The 19,212-nt window shown below is 38.6% G+C and overlaps 3 non-coding genes and 16 pseudogenes across 3 annotated transcripts; all 19 read left to right on the plus strand.

Annotated features, from left to right (window-relative positions):
• Positions 1-1,325: 1,325 nt before the first annotated feature.
• Positions 1,326-1,443, plus strand: LOC113085752 (uncharacterized; annotated as a pseudogene).
• Positions 1,444-2,227: 784 nt separating this feature from the next.
• On the plus strand, positions 2,228-2,346 carry LOC113085746 (uncharacterized; annotated as a pseudogene).
• A 656-nt stretch (positions 2,347-3,002) lies between these two features.
• On the plus strand, positions 3,003-3,121 carry LOC113085744 (uncharacterized; annotated as a pseudogene).
• A 787-nt stretch (positions 3,122-3,908) lies between these two features.
• On the plus strand, positions 3,909-4,027 carry LOC113085757 (uncharacterized; annotated as a pseudogene).
• Positions 4,028-5,093: 1,066 nt separating this feature from the next.
• On the plus strand, positions 5,094-5,212 carry LOC113085743 (uncharacterized; annotated as a pseudogene).
• Positions 5,213-5,999: 787 nt separating this feature from the next.
• Positions 6,000-6,118, plus strand: LOC113085739 (5S ribosomal RNA). The gene has a single exon (XR_003284433.1). It is a non-coding gene; the product is annotated as a 5S ribosomal RNA (ribosomal RNA).
• Positions 6,119-7,184: 1,066 nt separating this feature from the next.
• On the plus strand, positions 7,185-7,303 carry LOC113085750 (5S ribosomal RNA). Its single transcript, XR_003284434.1, has one exon. It is a non-coding gene; the product is annotated as a 5S ribosomal RNA (ribosomal RNA).
• A 1,064-nt stretch (positions 7,304-8,367) lies between these two features.
• LOC113085756 (uncharacterized) lies at positions 8,368-8,486 on the plus strand (annotated as a pseudogene).
• A 789-nt stretch (positions 8,487-9,275) lies between these two features.
• Positions 9,276-9,394, plus strand: LOC113085747 (uncharacterized; annotated as a pseudogene).
• Positions 9,395-10,182: 788 nt separating this feature from the next.
• On the plus strand, positions 10,183-10,301 carry LOC113085740 (uncharacterized; annotated as a pseudogene).
• A 1,060-nt stretch (positions 10,302-11,361) lies between these two features.
• LOC113085745 (uncharacterized) lies at positions 11,362-11,480 on the plus strand (annotated as a pseudogene).
• A 784-nt stretch (positions 11,481-12,264) lies between these two features.
• LOC113085741 (uncharacterized) lies at positions 12,265-12,383 on the plus strand (annotated as a pseudogene).
• A 786-nt stretch (positions 12,384-13,169) lies between these two features.
• On the plus strand, positions 13,170-13,288 carry LOC113085749 (uncharacterized; annotated as a pseudogene).
• A 1,074-nt stretch (positions 13,289-14,362) lies between these two features.
• LOC113085755 (5S ribosomal RNA) lies at positions 14,363-14,481 on the plus strand. The gene has a single exon (XR_003284435.1). It is a non-coding gene; the product is annotated as a 5S ribosomal RNA (ribosomal RNA).
• A 1,065-nt stretch (positions 14,482-15,546) lies between these two features.
• LOC113085742 (uncharacterized) lies at positions 15,547-15,665 on the plus strand (annotated as a pseudogene).
• Positions 15,666-16,454: 789 nt separating this feature from the next.
• LOC113085754 (uncharacterized) lies at positions 16,455-16,571 on the plus strand (annotated as a pseudogene).
• Positions 16,572-17,219: 648 nt separating this feature from the next.
• Positions 17,220-17,338, plus strand: LOC113085748 (uncharacterized; annotated as a pseudogene).
• A 787-nt stretch (positions 17,339-18,125) lies between these two features.
• LOC113085751 (uncharacterized) lies at positions 18,126-18,244 on the plus strand (annotated as a pseudogene).
• A 780-nt stretch (positions 18,245-19,024) lies between these two features.
• LOC113085753 (uncharacterized) lies at positions 19,025-19,143 on the plus strand (annotated as a pseudogene).
• The last annotated feature ends 69 nt before the right edge of the window (positions 19,144-19,212 follow it).

Below are 19,212 nucleotides of genomic sequence, written 5' to 3' on the forward strand. Positions count from 1 at the left end.
GGTTTGGGCCAGGTTAGTACTTGGATGAGAACCGCCTAGGAATACCAGGTGCTTTAAGCTTTTGGGGTTTCTTTCCTACTTTTATAATGTACTGGCGAGTAGATTGGCTGATTCTTAAATAGCCTTCTCTTTGCAGCAGTCTTCGCTTATGGCCATACCAGCCTGGCTATGCCGATCTTGTCTGATCTCGGAAGCTAAGCAGGTTTGGGCTGGTTAGTGCCTGGATGGGAAGACCGCCTGGGAATACCAGGTACTCTAAGCTATTTTGGAAATTTTTCACTTAGTATATAATAATTTTGCCAAAAAATAGAGTCAATGCCCGATCTCTGAATATAAGCAGGTTTGCGCCAGGTTAGTACATGGATGGGAGACTGCCTGGGAATATCAGGTGCTTTAAATTTTTGGATATTTTTCACGAATTATATAATATTCTTGCAAAAAAAAAAAAAAAAGAGTCAATGCCCGATCTCTGAATCTTAGCAGGTTTAGGTCTGGTTAGTACTTGGATGAGAGACCGCCAAGGAATACCAGGTGCTTTAAGCTTTTGGAATTTTTTCACTTAGTATATAATAAATTTGGCAAAAAATAGAGTCAATGCCCTGATCTCTGAATATAAGCAGGTTTGCGCCAGGTTAGTACATGGATGGGAGACTGCCTGGGAATACCAGGTGCTTTAAATTTTTGGATATTTTTCACAAATTATATAATATTCTTGCAAAAAAAAAAAAAAAAAGAGTCAATGCCGATCTCTGAATCTTAGCAGGTTTAGGTCTGGTTAGTACTTGGATGAGAGACCGCCAAGGAATACCAGGTGCTTTAAGCTTTTGGAATTTTTTCACTTAGTATATAATAAATTTGGCAAAAAATAGAGTCAATGCCCGATCTCTGAATATAAGCAGGTTTGGGCCAGGTTAGTACATGGATGGGAGACTGCCTGGGAATACCAGGTGCTTTAAATTTTTGGATATTTTTCACGAATTATATAATATTCTTGCAAAAAAAAAAAAAAAGAAGAAGTCAATGCCCGATCTCTGAATCTTAGCAGGTTAAGGTCTGGTTAGTACTTGAATGATAGACCGCCAAGGAATACCAGGTGCTTTAAGCTTTTGGAATTTTTTCACTTAGTATATAATAAATTTGGCAAAAAATAGAGTCAATGCCCGATCTCTGAATATAAGCAGGTTTGGGCCAGGTTAGTACTTGGATGAGAGACCGCCTAGGAATACCAGGTGCTTTAAGCTTTTGGGGTTTCTTTCCTACTTTTATAATGTACTGGCGAGTAGATTGGCTGATCTTTAAATAGCCTTCTCTTTGCAGCAGTCTTCGCTTATGGCCATACCAGCCTGGCTATGCCCGATCTTGTCTGATCTTGAAGCTAAGCAGGTTTGGGCCTGGTTAGTGCCTGGATGGGAGACCGCCTGGGAATGCCAGGTACTCTAAGCTATTTTGAAATTTTTCACTTAGTATATAATAATTTTGCCAAAAAATAGAGTCAATGCCCGATCTCTGAATATAAGCAGGTTTGCGCCAGGTTAGTACATGGATGGGAGACTGCCTGGGAATATCAGGTGCTTTAAATTTTTGGATATTTTTCACGAATTATATAATAATCTTGCAAAAAAAAAAAAAAAAAAAGAGTCAATGCCCGATCTCTGAATCTTAGCAGGTTTAGGTCTGGTTAGTACTTGGATGAGAGACCGCCAAGGAATACCAGGTGCTTTAAGCTTTTGGAATTTTTTCACTTAGTATATAATAAATTTGGCAAAAAATAGAGTCAATGCCCGATCTCTGAATATAAGCAGGTTTGGGCCAGGTTAGTACATGGATGGGAGACTGCCTGGGAATACCAGGTGCTTTAAATTTTTGGATATTTTTACAAATTATATAATATCTTGCAAAAAAAAAAAAAAAAAGAAGAAGTCAATGCCCGATCTCTGAATCTTAGCAGGTTAAGGTCTGGTTAGTACTTGAATGATAGACCGCCAAGGAATACCAGGTGCTTTAAGCTTTTGGAATTTTTTCACTTAGTATATAATAAATTTGGCAAAAAATAGAGTCAATGCCCGATCTCTGAATATAGCAGGTTTGGGCCAGGTTAGTACTTGGATGAGAGACCGCCTAGGAATACCAGGTGCTTTAAGCTTTTGGGGTTTCTTTCCTACTTTTATAATGTACTGGCGAGTAGATTGGCTGATCTTTAAATAGCCTTCTCTTTGCAGCAGTCTTCGCTTATGGCCATACCAGCCTGGCTATGCCCGATCTTGTCTGATCTCGTAAGCTAAGCAGGTTTGGGCCTGGTTAGTGCCTGGATGGGAGACCGCCTGGGAATACCAGGTACTCTAAGCTTTTTTGAAATTTTTCACTTAGTATATAATAATTTTGCCAAAAAATAGAGTCAATGCCCGATCTCTGAATATAAGCAGGTTTGCGCCAGGTTAGTACATGGATGGGAGACTGCCTGGGAATATCAGGTGCTTTAAATTTTTGGATATTTTTCACGAATTATATAATAATCTATCTGCAAAAAAAAAAAAAAAAAAAAGAGTCAATGCCCGATCTCTGAATCTTAGCAGGTTTAGGTCTGGTTAGTACTTGGATGAGAGACCGCCAAGGAATACCAGGTGCTTTAAGCTTTTGGAATTTTTTCACTTAGTATATAATAAATTTGGCAAAAAATAGAGTCAATGCCCGATCTCTGAATATAAGCAGGTTTGGGCCAGGTTAGTACATGGATGGGAGACTGCCTGGGAATACCAGGTGCTTTAAATTTTTGGATATTTTTCACAAATTATATAATAATCTTGCAAAAAAAAAAAAAAAAAGAAGAAGTCAATGCCCGATCTCTGAATCTTAGCAGGTTTGGGCCAGGTTAGTACTTGGATGAGAGACCGCCTAGGAATACCAGGTGCTTTAAGCTTTTGGGGTTTCTTTCCTACTTTTATAAATGTACTGGCGAGTAGATTGGCTGATCTTTAAATAGCCTTCTCTTTGCAGCAGTCTTCGCTTATGGCCATACCAGCCTGGCTATGCCCGATCTTGTCTGATCTTGGAAGCTAAGCAGGTTTGGGCCTGGTTAGTGCCTGGATGGGAGACCGCCTGGGAATACCAGGTACTCTAAGCTTTTTGAAATTTTTCACTTAGTATATAATAATTTTGCCAAAAAATAGAGTCAATGCCCGATCTCTGAATATAAGCAGGTTTGCGCCAGGTTAGTACATGGATGGGAGACTGCCTGGGAATATCAGGTGCTTTAAATTTTTGGATATTTTTCACGAATTATATAATAATCTTGCAAAAAAAAAAAAAAAAAAAAAGAGTCAATGCCCGATCTCTGAATCTTAGCAGGTTTAGGTCTGGTTAGTACTTGGATGAGAGACCGCCAAGGAATACCAGGTGCTTTAAGCTTTTGGAATTTTTTCACTTAGTATATAATAAATTTGGCAAAAAATAGAGTCAATGCCCGATCTCTGAATATAAGCAGGTTTGGGCCAGGTTAGTACATGGATGGGAGACTGCCTGGGAATACCAGGTGCTTTAAATTTTTGGATATTTTTCACGAATTATATAATAATCTTGCAAAAAAAAAAAAAAAAGAAGAAGTCAATGCCCGATCTCTGAATCTTAGCAGGTTAAGGTCTGGTTAGTACTTGAATGATAGACCGCCAAGGAATACCAGGTGCTTTAAGCTTTTGGAATTTTTTCACTTAGTATATAATAAATTTGGCAAAAAATAGAGTCAATGCCCGATCTCTGAATATAAGCAGGTTTGGGCCAGGTTAGTACTTGGATGAGAGACCGCCTAGGAATACCAGGTGCTTTAAGCTTTTGGGGTTTCTTTCCTACTTTTATAATGTACTGGCGAGTAGATTGGCTGATCTTTAAATAGCCTTCTCTTTGCAGCAGTCTTCGCTTATGGCCATACCAGCCTGGCTATGCCCGATCTTGTCTGATCTCGTAAGCTAAGCAGGTTTGGGCCTGGTTAGTGCCTGGATGGGAGACCGCCTGGGAATACCAGGTACTGTAAGCTTTTTTGAAATTTTTCACTTAGTATATAATAATTTTGCCAAAAAATAGAGTCAATGCCCGATCTCTGAATATAAGCAGGTTTGCGCCAGGTTAGTACATGGATGGGAGACTGCCTGGGAATATCAGGTGCTTTAAATTTTTGGATATTTTTCACGAATTATATAATATTCTTGCAAAAAAAAAAAAAAAAAAAAGAGTCAATGCCCGATCTCTGAATCTTAGCAGGTTTAGGTCTGGTTAGTACTTGGATGAGAGACCGCCAAGGAATACCAGGTGCTTTAAGCTTTTGGAATTTTTTCACTTAGTATATAATAAATTTGGCAAAAAATAGAGTCAATGCCTGATCTCTGAATATAAGCAGGTTTGCGCCAGGTTAGTACATGGATGGGAGACTGCCTGGGAATACCAGGTGCTTTAAATTTTTGGATATTTTTCACAAATTATATAATAATCTTGCAAAAAAAAAAAAAAAAAGAGTCAATGCCCGATCTCTGAATCTTAGCAGGTTTAGGTCTGGTTAGTACTTGGATGAGAGACCGCCAAGGAATACCAGGTGCTTTAAGCTTTTGGAATTTTTTCACTTAGTATATAATAAATTTGGCAAAAAATAGAGTCAATGCCCGATCTCTGAATATAAGCAGGTTTGGGCCAGGTTAGTACATGGATGGGAGACTGCCTGGGAATACCAGGTGCTTTAAATTTTTGGATATTTTTCACGAATTATATAATATTCTTGCAAAAAAAAAAAAAAAGAAGAAGTCAATGCCCGATCTCTGAATCTTAGCAGGTTAAGGTCTGGTTAGTACTTGAATGATAGACCGCCAAGGAATACCAGGTGCTTTAAGCTTTTGGAATTTTTTCACTTAGTATATAATAAATTTGGCAAAAAATAGAGTCAATGCCCGATCTCTGAATATAAGCAGGTTTGGGCCAGGTTAGTACTTGGATGAGAGACCGCCTAGGAATACCAGGTGCTTTAAGCTTTTGGGGTTTCTTTCCTACTTTTATAATGTACTGGCGAGTAGATTGGCTGATCTTTAAATAGCCTTCTCTTTGCAGCAGTCTTCGCTTATGGCCATACCAGCCTGGCTATGCCCGATCTTGTCTGATCTCGGAAGCTAAGCAGGTTTGGGCCTGGTTAGTGCCTGGATGGGAGACCGCCTGGGAATGCCAGGTACTCTAAGCTATTTTGAAATTTTTCACTTAGTATATAATAATTTTGCCAAAAAATAGAGTCAATGCCCGATCTCTGAATATAAGCAGGTTTGCGCCAGGTTAGTACATGGATGGGAGACTGCCTGGGAATATCAGGTGCTTTAAATTTTTGGATATTTTTCACGAATTATATAATAATCTTGCAAAAAAAAAAAAAAAAAAAGAGTCAATGCCCGATCTCTGAATCTTAGCAGGTTTAGGTCTGGTTAGTACTTGGATGAGAGACCGCCAAGGAATACCAGGTGCTTTAAGCTTTTGGAATTTTTTCACTTAGTATATAATAAATTTGGCAAAAAATAGAGTCAATGCCCGATCTCTGAATATAAGCAGGTTTGGGCCAGGTTAGTACATGGATGGGAGACTGCCTGGGAATACCAGGTGCTTTAAATTTTTGGATATTTTTCACAAATTATATAATAATCTTGCAAAAAAAAAAAAAAAAAGAAGAAGTCAATGCCCGATCTCTGAATCTTAGCAGTTTAAGGTCTGGTTAGTACTTGAATGATAGACCGCCAAGGAATACCAGGTGCTTTAAGCTTTTGGAATTTTTTCACTTAGTATATAATAAATTTGGCAAAAAATAGAGTCAATGCCCGATCTCTGAATATAAGCAGGTTTGGGCCAGGTTAGTACTTGGATGAGAGACCGCCTAGGAATACCAGGTGCTTTAAGCTTTTGGGGTTTCTTTCCTACTTTTATAATGTACTGGCGAGTAGATTGGCTGATCTTTAAATAGCCTTCTCTTTGCAGCAGTCTTCGCTTATGGCCATACCAGCCTGGCTATGCCCGATCTTGTCTGATCTCGGAAGCTAAGCAGGTTTGGGCCTGGTTAGTGCCTGGATGGGAGACCGCCTGGGAATACCAGGTACTGTAAGCTTTTTTGAAATTTTTCACTTAGTATATAATAATTTTGCCAAAAAATAGAGTCAATGCCCGATCTCTGAATATAAGCAGGTTTGCGCCAGGTTAGTACATGGATGGGAGACTGCCTGGGAATATCAGGTGCTTTAAATTTTTGGATATTTTTCACGAATTATATAATATTCTTGCAAAAAAAAAAAAAAAAAAAGAGTCAATGCCCGATCTCTGAATCTTAGCAGGTTTAGGTCTGGTTAGTACTTGGATGAGAGACCGCCAAGGAATACCAGGTGCTTTAAGCTTTTGGAATTTTTTCACTTAGTATATAATAAATTTGGCAAAAAATAGAGTCAATGCCCGATCTCTGAATATAAGCAGGTTTGCGCCAGGTTAGTACATGGATGGGAGACTGCCTGGGAATACCAGGTGCTTTAAATTTTTGGATATTTTTCACAAATTATATAATAATCTTGCAAAAAAAAAAAAAAAAAGAGTCAATGCCCGATCTCTGAATCTTAGCAGGTTTAGGTCTGGTTAGTACTTGGATGAGAGACCGCCAAGGAATACCAGGTGCTTTAAGCTTTTGGAATTTTTTCACTTAGTATATAATAAATTTGGCAAAAAATAGAGTCAATGCCCGATCTCTGAATATAAGCAGGTTTGGGCCAGGTTAGTACATGGATGGGAGACTGCCTGGGAATACCAGGTGCTTTAAATTTTTGGATATTTTTCACGAATTATATAATAATCTTGCAAAAAAAAAAAAAAAAGAAGAAGTCAATGCCCGATCTCTGAATCTTAGCAGGTTAAGGTCTGGTTAGTACTTGAATGATAGACCGCCAAGGAATACCAGGTGCTTTAAGCTTTTGGAATTTTTTCACTTAGTATATAATAAATTTGGCAAAAAATAGAGTCAATGCCCGATCTCTGAATATAAGCAGGTTTGGGCCAGGTTAGTACTTGGATGAGAGACCGCCTAGGAATACCAGGTGCTTTAAGCTTTTGGGGTTTCTTTCCTACTTTTATAATGTACTGGCGAGTAGATTGGCTGATCTTTAAATAGCCTTCTCTTTGCAGCAGTCTTCGCTTATGGCCATACCAGCCTGGCTATGCCCGATCTTGTCTGATCTCGGAAGCTAAGCAGGTTTGGGCCTGGTTAGTGCCTGGATGGGAGACCGCCTGGGAATACCAGGTACTGTAAGCTTTTTTGAAATTTTTCACTTAGTATATAATAATTTTGCCAAAAAATAGAGTCAATGCCCGATCTCTGAATATAAGCAGGTTTGCGCCAGGTTAGTACATGGATGGGAGACTGCCTGGGAATATCAGGTGCTTTAAATTTTTGGATATTTTTCACGAATTATATAATATCTTGCAAAAAAAAAAAAAAAAAAAAGAGTCAATGCCCGATCTCTGAATCTTAGCAGGTTTAGGTCTGGTTAGTACTTGGATGAGAGACCGCCAAGGAATACCAGGTGCTTTAAGCTTTTGGAATTTTTTCACTTAGTATATAATAAATTTGGCAAAAAATAGAGTCAATGCCCGATCTCTGAATATAAGCAGGTTTGGGCCAGGTTAGTACATGGATGGGAGACTGCCTGGGAATACCAGGTGCTTTAAATTTTTGGATATTTTTCACAAATTATATAATAATCTTGCAAAAAAAAAAAAAAAAAGAGTCAATGCCCGATCTCTGAATCTTAGCAGGTTTAGGTCTGGTTAGTACTTGGATGAGAGACCGCCAAGGAATACCAGGTGCTTTAAGCTTTTGGAATTTTTTCACTTAGTATATAATAAATTTGGCAAAAAATAGAGTCAATGCCCGATCTCTGAATATAAGCAGGTTTGGGCCAGGTTAGTACATGGATGGGAGACTGCCTGGGAATACCAGGTGCTTTAAATTTTTGGATATTTTTCACGAATTATATAATAATCTTGCAAAAAAAAAAAAAAAAAGAAGTCAATGCCCGATCTCTGAATCTTAGCAGGTTAAGGTCTGGTTAGTACTTGAATGATAGACCGCCAAGGAATACCAGGTGCTTTAAGCTTTTGGAATTTTTTCACTTAGTATATAATAAATTTGGCAAAAAATAGAGTCAATGCCCGATCTCTGAATATAAGCAGGTTTGGGCCAGGTTAGTACTTGGATGAGAGACCGCCTAGGAATACCAGGTGCTTTAAGCTTTTGGGGTTTCTTTCCTACTTTTATAATGTACTGGCGAGTAGATTGGCTGATCTTTAAATAGCCTTCTCTTTGCAGCAGTCTTCGCTTATGGCCATACCAGCCTGGCTATGCCCGATCTTGTCTGATCTCGGAAGCTAAGCAGGTTTGGGCCTGGTTAGTGCCTGGATGGGAGACCGCCTGGGAATACCAGGTACTCTAAGCTTTTTTGAAATTTTTCACTTAGTATATAATAATTTTGCCAAAAAATAGAGTCAATGCCCGATCTCTGAATATAAGCAGGTTTGCGCCAGGTTAGTACATGGATGGGAGACTGCCTGGGAATATCAGGTGCTTTAAATTTTTGGATATTTTTCACGAATTATATAATATTCTTGCAAAAAAAAAAAAAAAAAAAAGAGTCAATGCCCGATCTCTGAATCTTAGCAGGTTTAGGTCTGGTTAGTACTTGGATGAGAGACCGCCAAGGAATACCAGGTGCTTTAAGCTTTTGGAATTTTTTCACTTAGTATATAATAAATTTGGCAAAAAATAGAGTCAATGCCCGATCTCTGAATATAAGCAGGTTTGGGCCAGGTTAGTACATGGATGGGAGACTGCCTGGGAATACCAGGTGCTTTAAATTTTTGGATATTTTTCACGAATTATATAATATTCTTGCAAAAAAAAAAAAAAAAAAGAAGAAGTCAATGCCCGATCTCTGAATCTTAGCAGGTTAAGGTCTGGTTAGTACTTGAATGATAGACCGCCAAGGAATACCAGGTGCTTTAAGCTTTTGGAATTTTTTCACTTAGTATATAATAAATTTGGCAAAAAATAGAGTCAATGCCCGATCTCTGAATATAAGCAGGTTTGGGCCAGGTTAGTACTTGGATGAGAGACCGCCTAGGAATACCAGGTGCTTTAAGCTTTTGGGGTTTCTTTCCTACTTTTATAATGTACTGGCGAGTAGATTGGCTGATCTTTAAATAGCCTTCTCTTTGCAGCAGTCTTCGCTTATGGCCATACCAGCCTGGCTATGCCCGATCTTGTCTGATCTTGGAAGCTAAGCAGGTTTGGGCCTGGTTAGTGCCTGGATGGGAGACCGCCTGGGAATGCCAGGTACTCTAAGCTATTTTGAAATTTTTCACTTAGTATATAATAATTTTGCCAAAAAATAGAGTCAATGCCCGATCTCTGAATATAAGCAGGTTTGCGCCAGGTTAGTACATGGATGGGAGACTGCCTGGGAATATCAGGTGCTTTAAATTTTTGGATATTTTTCACGAATTATATAATAATCTTGCAAAAAAAAAAAAAAAAAAAAAGAGTCAATGCCCGATCTCTGAATCTTAGCAGGTTTAGGTCTGGTTAGTACTTGGATGAGAGACCGCCAAGGAATACCAGGTGCTTTAAGCTTTTGGAATTTTTTCACTTAGTATATAATAAATTTGGCAAAAAATAGAGTCAATGCCCGATCTCTGAATATAAGCAGGTTTGGGCCAGGTTAGTACATGGATGGGAGACTGCCTGGGAATACCAGGTGCTTTAAATTTTTGGATATTTTTAACAAATTATATAATAATCTTGCAAAAAAAAAAAAAAAAAGAAGAGTCAATGCCCGATCTCTGAATCTTAGCAGTTTAAGGTCTGGTTAGTACTTGAATGATAGACCGCCAAGGAATACCAGGTGCTTTAAGCTTTTGGAATTTTTTCACTTAGTATATAATAAATTTGGCAAAAAATAGAGTCAATGCCCGATCTCTGAATATAAGCAGGTTTGGGCCAGGTTAGTACTTGGATGAGAGACCGCCTAGGAATACCAGGTGCTTTAAGCTTTTGGGGTTTCTTTCCTACTTTTATAATGTACTGGCGAGTAGATTGGCTGATCTTTAAATAGCCTTCTCTTTGCAGCAGTCTTCGCTTATGGCCATACCAGCCTGGCTATGCCCGATCTTGTCTGATCTCGTAAGCTAAGCAGGTTTGGGCCTGGTTAGTGCCTGGATGGGAGACCGCCTGGGAATACCAGGTACTGTAAGCTTTTTTGAAATTTTTCACTTAGTATATAATAATTTTGCCAAAAAATAGAGTCAATGCCCGATCTCTGAATATAAGCAGGTTTGCGCCAGGTTAGTACATGGATGGGAGACTGCCTGGGAATATCAGGTGCTTTAAATGTTTGGATATTTTTCACGAATTATATAATAATCTTGCAAAAAAAAAAAGAGTCAATGCCCGATCTCTGAATCTTAGCAGGTTTAGGTCTGGTTAGTACTTGGATGAGAGACCGCCAAGGAATACCAGGTGCTTTAAGCTTTTGGAATTTTTTCACTTAGTATATAATAAATTTGGCAAAAAATAGAGTCAATGCCCGATCTCTGAATATAAGCAGGTTTGGGCCAGGTTAGTACATGGATGGGAGACTGCCTGGGAATACCAGGTGCTTTAAATTTTTGGATATTTTTCACAAATTATATAATATTCTTGCAAAAAAAAAAAAAAAAAAAGAGTCAATGCCCGATCTCTGAATCTTAGCAGGTTTAGGTCTGGTTAGTACTTGGATGAGAGACCGCCAAGGAATACCAGGTGCTTTAAGCTTTTGGAATTTTTTCACTTAGTATATAATAAATTTGGCAAAAAATAGAGTCAATGCCCGATCTCTGAATATAAGCAGGTTTGGGCCAGGTTAGTACATGGATGGGAGACTGCCTGGGAATACCAGGTGCTTTAAATTTTTGGATATTTTTCACGAATTATATAATAATTCTTGCAAAAAAAAAAAAAAAGAAGAAGTCAATGCCCGATCTCTGAATCTTAGCAGGTTAAGGTCTGGTTAGTACTTGAATGATAGACCGCCAAGGAATACCAGGTGCTTTAAGCTTTTGGAATTTTTTCACTTAGTATATAATAAATTTGGCAAAAAATAGAGTCAATGCCCGATCTCTGAATATAAGCAGGTTTGGGCCAGGTTAGTACTTGGATGAGAGACCGCCTAGGAATACCAGGTGCTTTAAGCTTTTGGGGTTTCTTTCCTACTTTTATAATGTACTGGCGAGTAGATTGGCTGATCTTTAAATAGCCTTCTCTTTGCAGCAGTCTTCGCTTATGGCCATACCAGCCTGGCTATGCCCGATCTTGTCTGATCTTGGAAGCTAAGCAGGTTTGGGCCTGGTTAGTGCCTGGATGGGAGACCGCCTGGGAATACCAGGTACTCTAAGCTATTTTGAAATTTTTCACTTAGTATATAATAATTTTGCCAAAAAATAGAGTCAATGCCCGATCTCTGAATATAAGCAGGTTTGCGCCAGGTTAGTACATGGATGGGAGACTGCCTGGGAATATCAGGTGCTTTAAATTTTTGGATATTTTTCACGAATTATATAATAATCTTGCAAAAAAAAAAAAAAAAAGAAGAGTCAATGCCCGATCTCTGAATCTTAGCAGGTTTAGGTCTGGTTAGTACTTGGATGAGAGACCGCCAAGGAATACCAGGTGCTTTAAGCTTTTGGAATTTTTTCACTTAGTATATAATAAATTTGGCAAAAAATAGAGTCAATGCCCGATCTCTGAATATAAGCAGGTTTGGGCCAGGTTAGTACATGGATGGGAGACTGCCTGGGAATACCAGGTGCTTTAAATTTTTGGATATTTTTACAAATTATATAATAATCTTGCAAAAAAAAAAAAAAGAAGAAGTCAATGCCCGATCTCTGAATCTTAGCAGTTTAAGGTCTGGTTAGTACTTGAATGATAGACCGCCAAGGAATACCAGGTGCTTTAAGCTTTTGGAATTTTTTCACTTAGTATATAATAAATTTGGCAAAAAATAGAGTCAATGCCCGATCTCTGAATATAAGCAGGTTTGGGCCAGGTTAGTACTTGGATGAGAGACCGCCTAGGAATACCAGGTGCTTTAAGCTTTTGGGGTTTCTTTCCTACTTTTATAATGTACTGGCGAGTAGATTGGCTGATCTTTAAATAGCCTTCTCTTTGCAGCAGTCTTCGCTTATGGCCATACCAGCCTGGCTATGCCCGATCTTGTCTGATCTCGTAAGCTAAGCAGGTTTGGGCCTGGTTAGTGCCTGGATGGGAGACCGCCTGGGAATACCAGGTACTGTAAGCTTTTTTGAAAATTTTTCACTTAGTATATAATAATTTTGCCAAAAAATAGAGTCAATGCCCGATCTCTGAATATAAGCAGGTTTGCGCCAGGTTAGTACATGGATGGGAGACTGCCTGGGAATATCAGGTGCTTTAAATTTTTGGATATTTTTCACGAATTATATAATATTCTTGCAAAAAAAAAAAAAAAAGAGTCAATGCCCGATCTCTGAATCTTAGCAGGTTTAGGTCTGGTTAGTACTTGGATGAGAGACCGCCAAGGAATACCAGGTGCTTTAAGCTTTTGGAATTTTTTCACTTAGTATATAATAAATTTGGCAAAAAATAGAGTCAAGTGCCCGATCTCTGAATATAAGCAGGTTTGGGCCAGGTTAGTACATGGATGGGAGACTGCCTGGGAATACCAGGTGCTTTAAATTTTTGGATATTTTTCACAAATTATATAATAATCTTGCAAAAAAAAAAAAAAAGAAGAAGTCAATGCCCGATCTCTGAATCTTAGCAGGTTAAGGTCTGGTTAGTACTTGAATGATAGACCGCCAAGGAATACCAGGTGCTTTAAGCTTTTTGGAATTTTTTCACTTAGTATATAATAAATTTGCCAAAAAATAGAGTCAATGCCCGATCTCTGAATATAAGCAGGTTTGGGCCAGGTTAGTACTTGGATGAGAGACCGCCTAGGGAATACCAGGTGCTTTAAGCTTTTGGGGTTTCTTTCCTACTTTTATAATGTACTGGCGAGTAGATTGGCTGATCTTTAAATAGCCTTCTCTTTGCAGCAGTCTTCGCTTATGGCCATACCAGCCTGGCTATGCCCGATCTTGTCTGATCTCGTAAGCTAAGCAGGTTTGGGCCTGGTTAGTGCCTGGATGGGAGACAGCCTGGGAATACCAGGTACTGTAAGCTTTTTTGAAATTTTTCACTTAGTATATAATAATTTTGCCAAAAAATAGAGTCAATGCCCGATCTCTGAATATAAGCAGGTTTGCGCCAGGTTAGTACATGGATGGGAGACTGCCTGGGAATATCAGGTGCTTTACATTTTTGGATATTTTCACGAATTATATAATATTCTTGCAAAAAAAAAAAAAAAAAAAGAGTCAATGCCCGATCTCTGAATCTTAGCAGATTTAGGTCTGGTTAGTACTTGGATGAGAGACCGCCAAGGAATACCAGGTGCTTTAAGCTTTTGGAATTTTTCACTTAGTATATAATAAATTTGGCAAAAATAGAGTCAATGCCTGATCTCTGAATATAAGCAGGTTTGCGCCAGGGTAGTATCGATGGTGGGCAGACTGCCTGGGAATACCCAGGGTGCTTTAATTTTGGATATTTTTTCACGAATTATATAATAATCTGTGCAATAGATTATAAAAAAAAAAAGAGTCATGCCCGATCTCTGAATTTAGCAGGTTTAGGTCTGGTTAGGACTGGATGAGAGACCGCCTAAGGGAATACCAGGGCTTTAAGCTTTTGGGAATTTTTTTCACTAGTATATAATGAAATTGGCAAATATATAGATGTCAATGCCCGATCTCTGAATTATAGCAGGTTTGGCCAGGTTAGTACTATGGTGGGAGACTGGCCTGGGAATACCAGGTGGGCTTTAAATTTTTGGATATTTTTCACGAATTATATAATAATCTTGCAAAAAAAAAAAAAAAAGAAGAAGTCAATGCCCGATCTCTGAATCTTAGCAGGTTAAGGTCTGGTTAGTACTTGAATGATAGACCGCCAAGGAATACCAGGTGCTTTAAGCTTTTGGAATTTTTTCACTTAGTATATAATAAATTTGGCAAAAAATAGAGTCAATGCCCGATCTCTGAATATAAGCAGGTTTGGGCCAGGTTAGTACTTGGATGAGAGACCGCCTAGGAATACCAGGTGCTTTAAGCTTTTGGGGTTTCTTTCCTACTTTTATAATGTACTGGCGAGTAGATTGGCTGATCTTTAAATAGCCTTCTCTTTGCAGCAGTCTTCGCTTATGGCCATACCAGCCTGGCTATGCCCGATCTTGTCTGATCTCGGAAGCTAAGCAGGTTTGGGCCTGGTTAGTGCCTGGATGGGAGACCGCCTGGGAATACCAGGTACTGTAAGCTTTTTTGAAATTTTTCACTTAGTATATAATAATTTTGCCAAAAAATAGAGTCAATGCCCGATCTCTGAATATAAGCAGGTTTGCGCCAGGTTAGTACATGGATGGGAGACTGCCTGGGAATATCAGGTGCTTTAAATTTTTGGATATTTTTCACGAATTATATAATATTCTTGCAAAAAAAAAAAAAAAAAAAGAGTCAATGCCCGATCTCTGAATCTTAGCAGGTTTAGGTCTGGTTAGTACTTGGATGAGAGACCGCCAAGGAATACCAGGTGCTTTAAGCTTTTGGAATTTTTTCACTTAGTATATAATAAATTTGGCAAAAAATAGAGTCAATGCCCGATCTCTGAATATAAGCAGGTTTGGGCCAGGTTAGTACATGGATGGGAGACTGCCTGGGAATACCAGGTGCTTTAAATTTTTGGATATTTTTCACAAATTATATAATAATCTTGCAAAAAAAAAAAAAAAAGAGTCAATGCCCGATCTCTGAATTTAGCAGGTTTAGGTCTGGTTAGTACTTGGATGAGAGACCGCCAAGGAATACCAGGTGCTTTAAGCTTTTGGAATTTTTTCACTTAGTATATAATAAATTTGGCAAAAAATAGAGTCAATGCCCGATCTCTGAATATAAGCAGGTTTGGGCCAGGTTAGTACATGGATGGGAGACTGCCTGGGAATACCAGGTGCTTTAAATTTTTGGATATTTTTCACAAATTATATAATAATCTTGCAAAAAAAAAAAAAAAAAGAAGAAGTCAATGCCCGATCTCTGAATCTTAGCAGGTTAAGGTCTGGTTAGTACTTGAATGATAGACCGCCAAGGAATACCAGGTGCTTTAAGCTTTTGGAATTTTTTCACTTAGTATATAATAAATTTGGCAAAAAATAGAGTCAATGCCCGATCTCTGAATATAAGCAGGTTTGGGCCAGGTTAGTACTTGGATGAGAGACCGCCTAGGAATACCAGGTGCTTTAAGCTTTTGGGGTTTCTTTCCTACTTTTATAATGTACTGGCGAGTAGATTGGCTGATCTTTAAATAGCCTTCTCTTTGCAGCAGTCTTCGCTTATGGCCATACCAGCCTGGCTATGCCCGATCTTGTCTGATCTCGTAAGCTAAGCAGGTTTGGGCCTGGTTAGTGCCTGGATGGGAGACCGCCTGGGAATACCAGGTACTGTAAGCTTTTTGAAATTTTTCACTTAGTATATAATAATTTTGCCAAAAAATAGAGTCAATGCCCGATCTCTGAATATAAGCAGGTTTGCGCCAGGTTAGTACATGGATGGGAGACTGCCTGGGAATATCAGGTGCTTTAAATTTTTGGATATTTTTCACGAATTATATAATATTCTTGCAAAAAAAAAAAAAAAAAAAAGAGTCAATGCCCGATCTCTGAATCTTAGCAGATTTAGGTCTGGTTAGTACTTGGATGAGAGACCGCCAAGGAATACCAGGTGCTTTAAGCTTTTGGAATTTTTTCACTTAGTATATAATAAATTTGGCAAAAAATAGAGTCAATGCCCGATCTCTGAATATAAGCAGGTTTGGGCCAGGTTAGTACATGGATGGGAGACTGCCTGGGAATACCAGGTGCTTTAAATTTTTGGATATTTTTCACGAATTATATAATAATCTTGCAAAAAAAAAAAAAAAAAAAGAAGAAGTCAATGCCCGATCTCTGAATCTTAGCAGGTTAAGGTCTGGTTAGTACTTGAATGATAGACCGCCAAGGAATACCAGGTGCTTTAAGCTTTTGGAATTTTTTCACTTAGTATATAATAAATTTGGCAAAAAATAGAGTCAATGCCCGATCTCTGAATATAAGCAGGTTTGGGCCAGGTTAGTACTTGGATGAGAGACCGCCTAGGAATACCAGGTGCTTTAAGCTTTTGGGGTTTCTTTCCTACTTTTATAATGTACTGGCGAGTAGATTGGCTGATCTTTAAATAGCCTTCTCTTTGCAGCAGTCTTCGCTTATGGCCATACCAGCCTGGCTATGCCCGATCTTGTCTGATCTCGAAGCTAAGCAGGTTTGGGCTGGTTAGTGCCTGGATGGGAGACCGCCTGGGAATGCCAGGTACTCTAAGCTATTTTGAAATTTTTCACTTAGTATATAATAATTTTGCCAAAAAATAGAGTCAATGCCCGATCTCTGAATATAAGCAGGTTTGCGCCAGGTTAGTACATGGATGGGAGACTGCCTGGGAATATCAGGTGCTTTAAATTTTTGGATATTTTTCACGAATTATATAATAATCTTGCAAAAAAAAAAAAAAAAAAAGAGTCAATGCCCGATCTCTGAATCTTAGCAGGTTTAGGTCTGGTTAGTACTTGGATGAGAGACCGCCAAGGAATACCAGGTGCTTTAAGCTTTTGGAATTTTTCACTTAGTATATAATAAATTTGGCAAAAAATAGAGTCAATGCCCGATCTCTGAATATAAGCAGGTTTGGGCCAGGTTAGTACATGGATGGGAGACTGCCTGGGAATACCAGGTGCTTTAAATTTTTGGATATTTTTCAACAAATTATATAATAATCTTGCAAAAAAAAAAAAAAAAAAGAAGTCAATGCCCGATCTCTGAATCTTAGCAGGTTTGGGCAGGTTAGTACTTGGATGAGAGACCGCCTAGGAATACCAGGTGCTTTAAGCTTTTGGGGTTTCTTTCCTACTTTTATAATGTACTGGCGAGTAGATTGGCTGATCTTTAAATAGCCTTCTCTTTGCAGCAGTCTTCGCTTATGGCCATACCAGCCTGGCTATGCCCGATCTTGTCTGATCTTGGAAGCTAAGCAGGTTTGGGCCTGGTTAGTGCCTGGATGGGAGACCGCCTGGGAATGCCAGGTACTCTAAGCTATTTTGAAATTTTTCACTTAGTATATAATAATTTTGCCAAAAAATAGAGTCAATGCCCGATCTCTGAATATAAGCAGGTTTGCGCCAGGTTAGTACATGGATGGGAGACTGCCTGGGAATATCAGGTGCTTTAAATTTTTGGATATTTTTCACGAATTATATAATAATCTTGCAAAAAAAAAAAAAAAAAAAAGAGTCAATGCCCGATCTCTGAATCTTAGCAGGTTTAGGTCTGGTTAGTACTTGGATGAGAGACCGCCAAGGAATACCAGGTGCTTTAAGCTTTTGGAATTTTTTCACTTAGTATATAATAAATTTGGCAAAAAATAGAGTCAATGCCCGATCTCTGAATATAAGCAGGTTTGGGCCAGGTTAGTACATGGATGGGAGACTGCCTGGGAATACCAGGTGCTTTAAATTTTTGGATATTTTTAACAAATTATATAATAATCTTGCAAAAAAAAAAAAAAAAGAAGAAGTCAATGCCCGATCTCTGAATCTTAGCAGTTTAAGGTCTGGTTAGTACTTGAATGATAGACCGCCAAGGAATACCAGGTGCTTTAAGCTTTTGGAATTTTTTCACTTAGTATATAATAAATTTGGCAAAAAATAGAGTCAATGCCCGATCTCTGAATATAAGCAGGTTTGGGCCAGGTTAGTACTTGGATGAGAGACCGCCTAGGAATACCAGGTGCTTTAAGCTTTTGGGGTTTCTTTCCTACTTTTATAATGTACTGGCGAGTAGATTGGCTGATCTTTAAATAGCCTTCTCTTTGCAGCAGTCTTCGCTTATGGCCATACCAGCCTGGCTATGCCCGATCTTGTCTGATCTCGTAAGCTAAGCAGGTTTGGGCCTGGTTAGTGCCTGGATGGGAGACAGCCTGGGAATACCAGGTACTGTAAGCTTTTTTGAAATTTTTCACTTAGTATATAATAATTTTGCCAAAAAATAGAGTCAATGCCCGATCTCTGAATATAAGCAGGTTTGCGCCAGGTTAGTACATGGATGGGAGACTGCCTGGGAATATCAGGTGCTTTAAATTTTTGGATATTTTTCATGAATTATATAATATTCTTGCAAAAAAAAAAAAAAAGAGTCAATGCCCGATCTCTGAATCTTAGCAGGTTTAGGTCTGGTTAGTACTTGGATGAGAGACCGCCAAGGAATACCAGGTGCTTTAAGCTTTTGGAATTTTTTCACTTAGTATATAATAAATTTGGCAAAAAATAGAGTCAATGCCCGATCTCTGAATATAAGCAGGTTTGGGCCAGGTTAGTACATGGATGGGAGACTGCCTGGGAATACCAGGTGCTTTAAATTTTGGATATTTTTCACGAATTATATAATAACTTGCAAAAAAAAAAAAAAAAGAAGAAGTCAATGCCCGATCTCTGAATCTTAGCAGGTTTAAGGTCTGGTTAGTACTTGAATGATAGACCGCCAAGGAATACCAGGTGCTTTAAGCTTTTGGAATTTTTTCACTTAGTATATAATAAATTTGGCAAAAAATAGAGTCAATGCCCGATCTCTGAATATAAGCAGGTTTGGGCCAGGTTAGTACTTGGATGAGAGACCGCCTAGGAATACCAGGTGCTTTAAGCTTTTGGGTTTCTTTCCTACTTTTATAATGTACTGGCGAGTAGATTGGCTGATCTTTAAATAGCCTTCTCTTTGCAGCAGTCTTCGCTTATATGCCATACCAGCCTGGCTATGCCCGATCTTGTCTGATCTCGTAAGCTAAGCAGGTTTGGGCCTGGTTAGTGCCTGGATGGGAGACCGCCTGGAATACCAGGTACTGTAAGCTTTTTTGAAATTTTTCACTTAGTATATAATAATTTGCCAAAAAATAGAGTCAATGCCCGATCTCTGAATA

The sequence above is a fragment of the Carassius auratus genome, unplaced genomic scaffold (genome assembly GCF_003368295.1).
Source record: "Carassius auratus strain Wakin unplaced genomic scaffold, ASM336829v1 scaf_tig00042163, whole genome shotgun sequence".
Classification (NCBI taxonomy): Eukaryota; Metazoa; Chordata; class Actinopteri; order Cypriniformes; family Cyprinidae; genus Carassius; species Carassius auratus.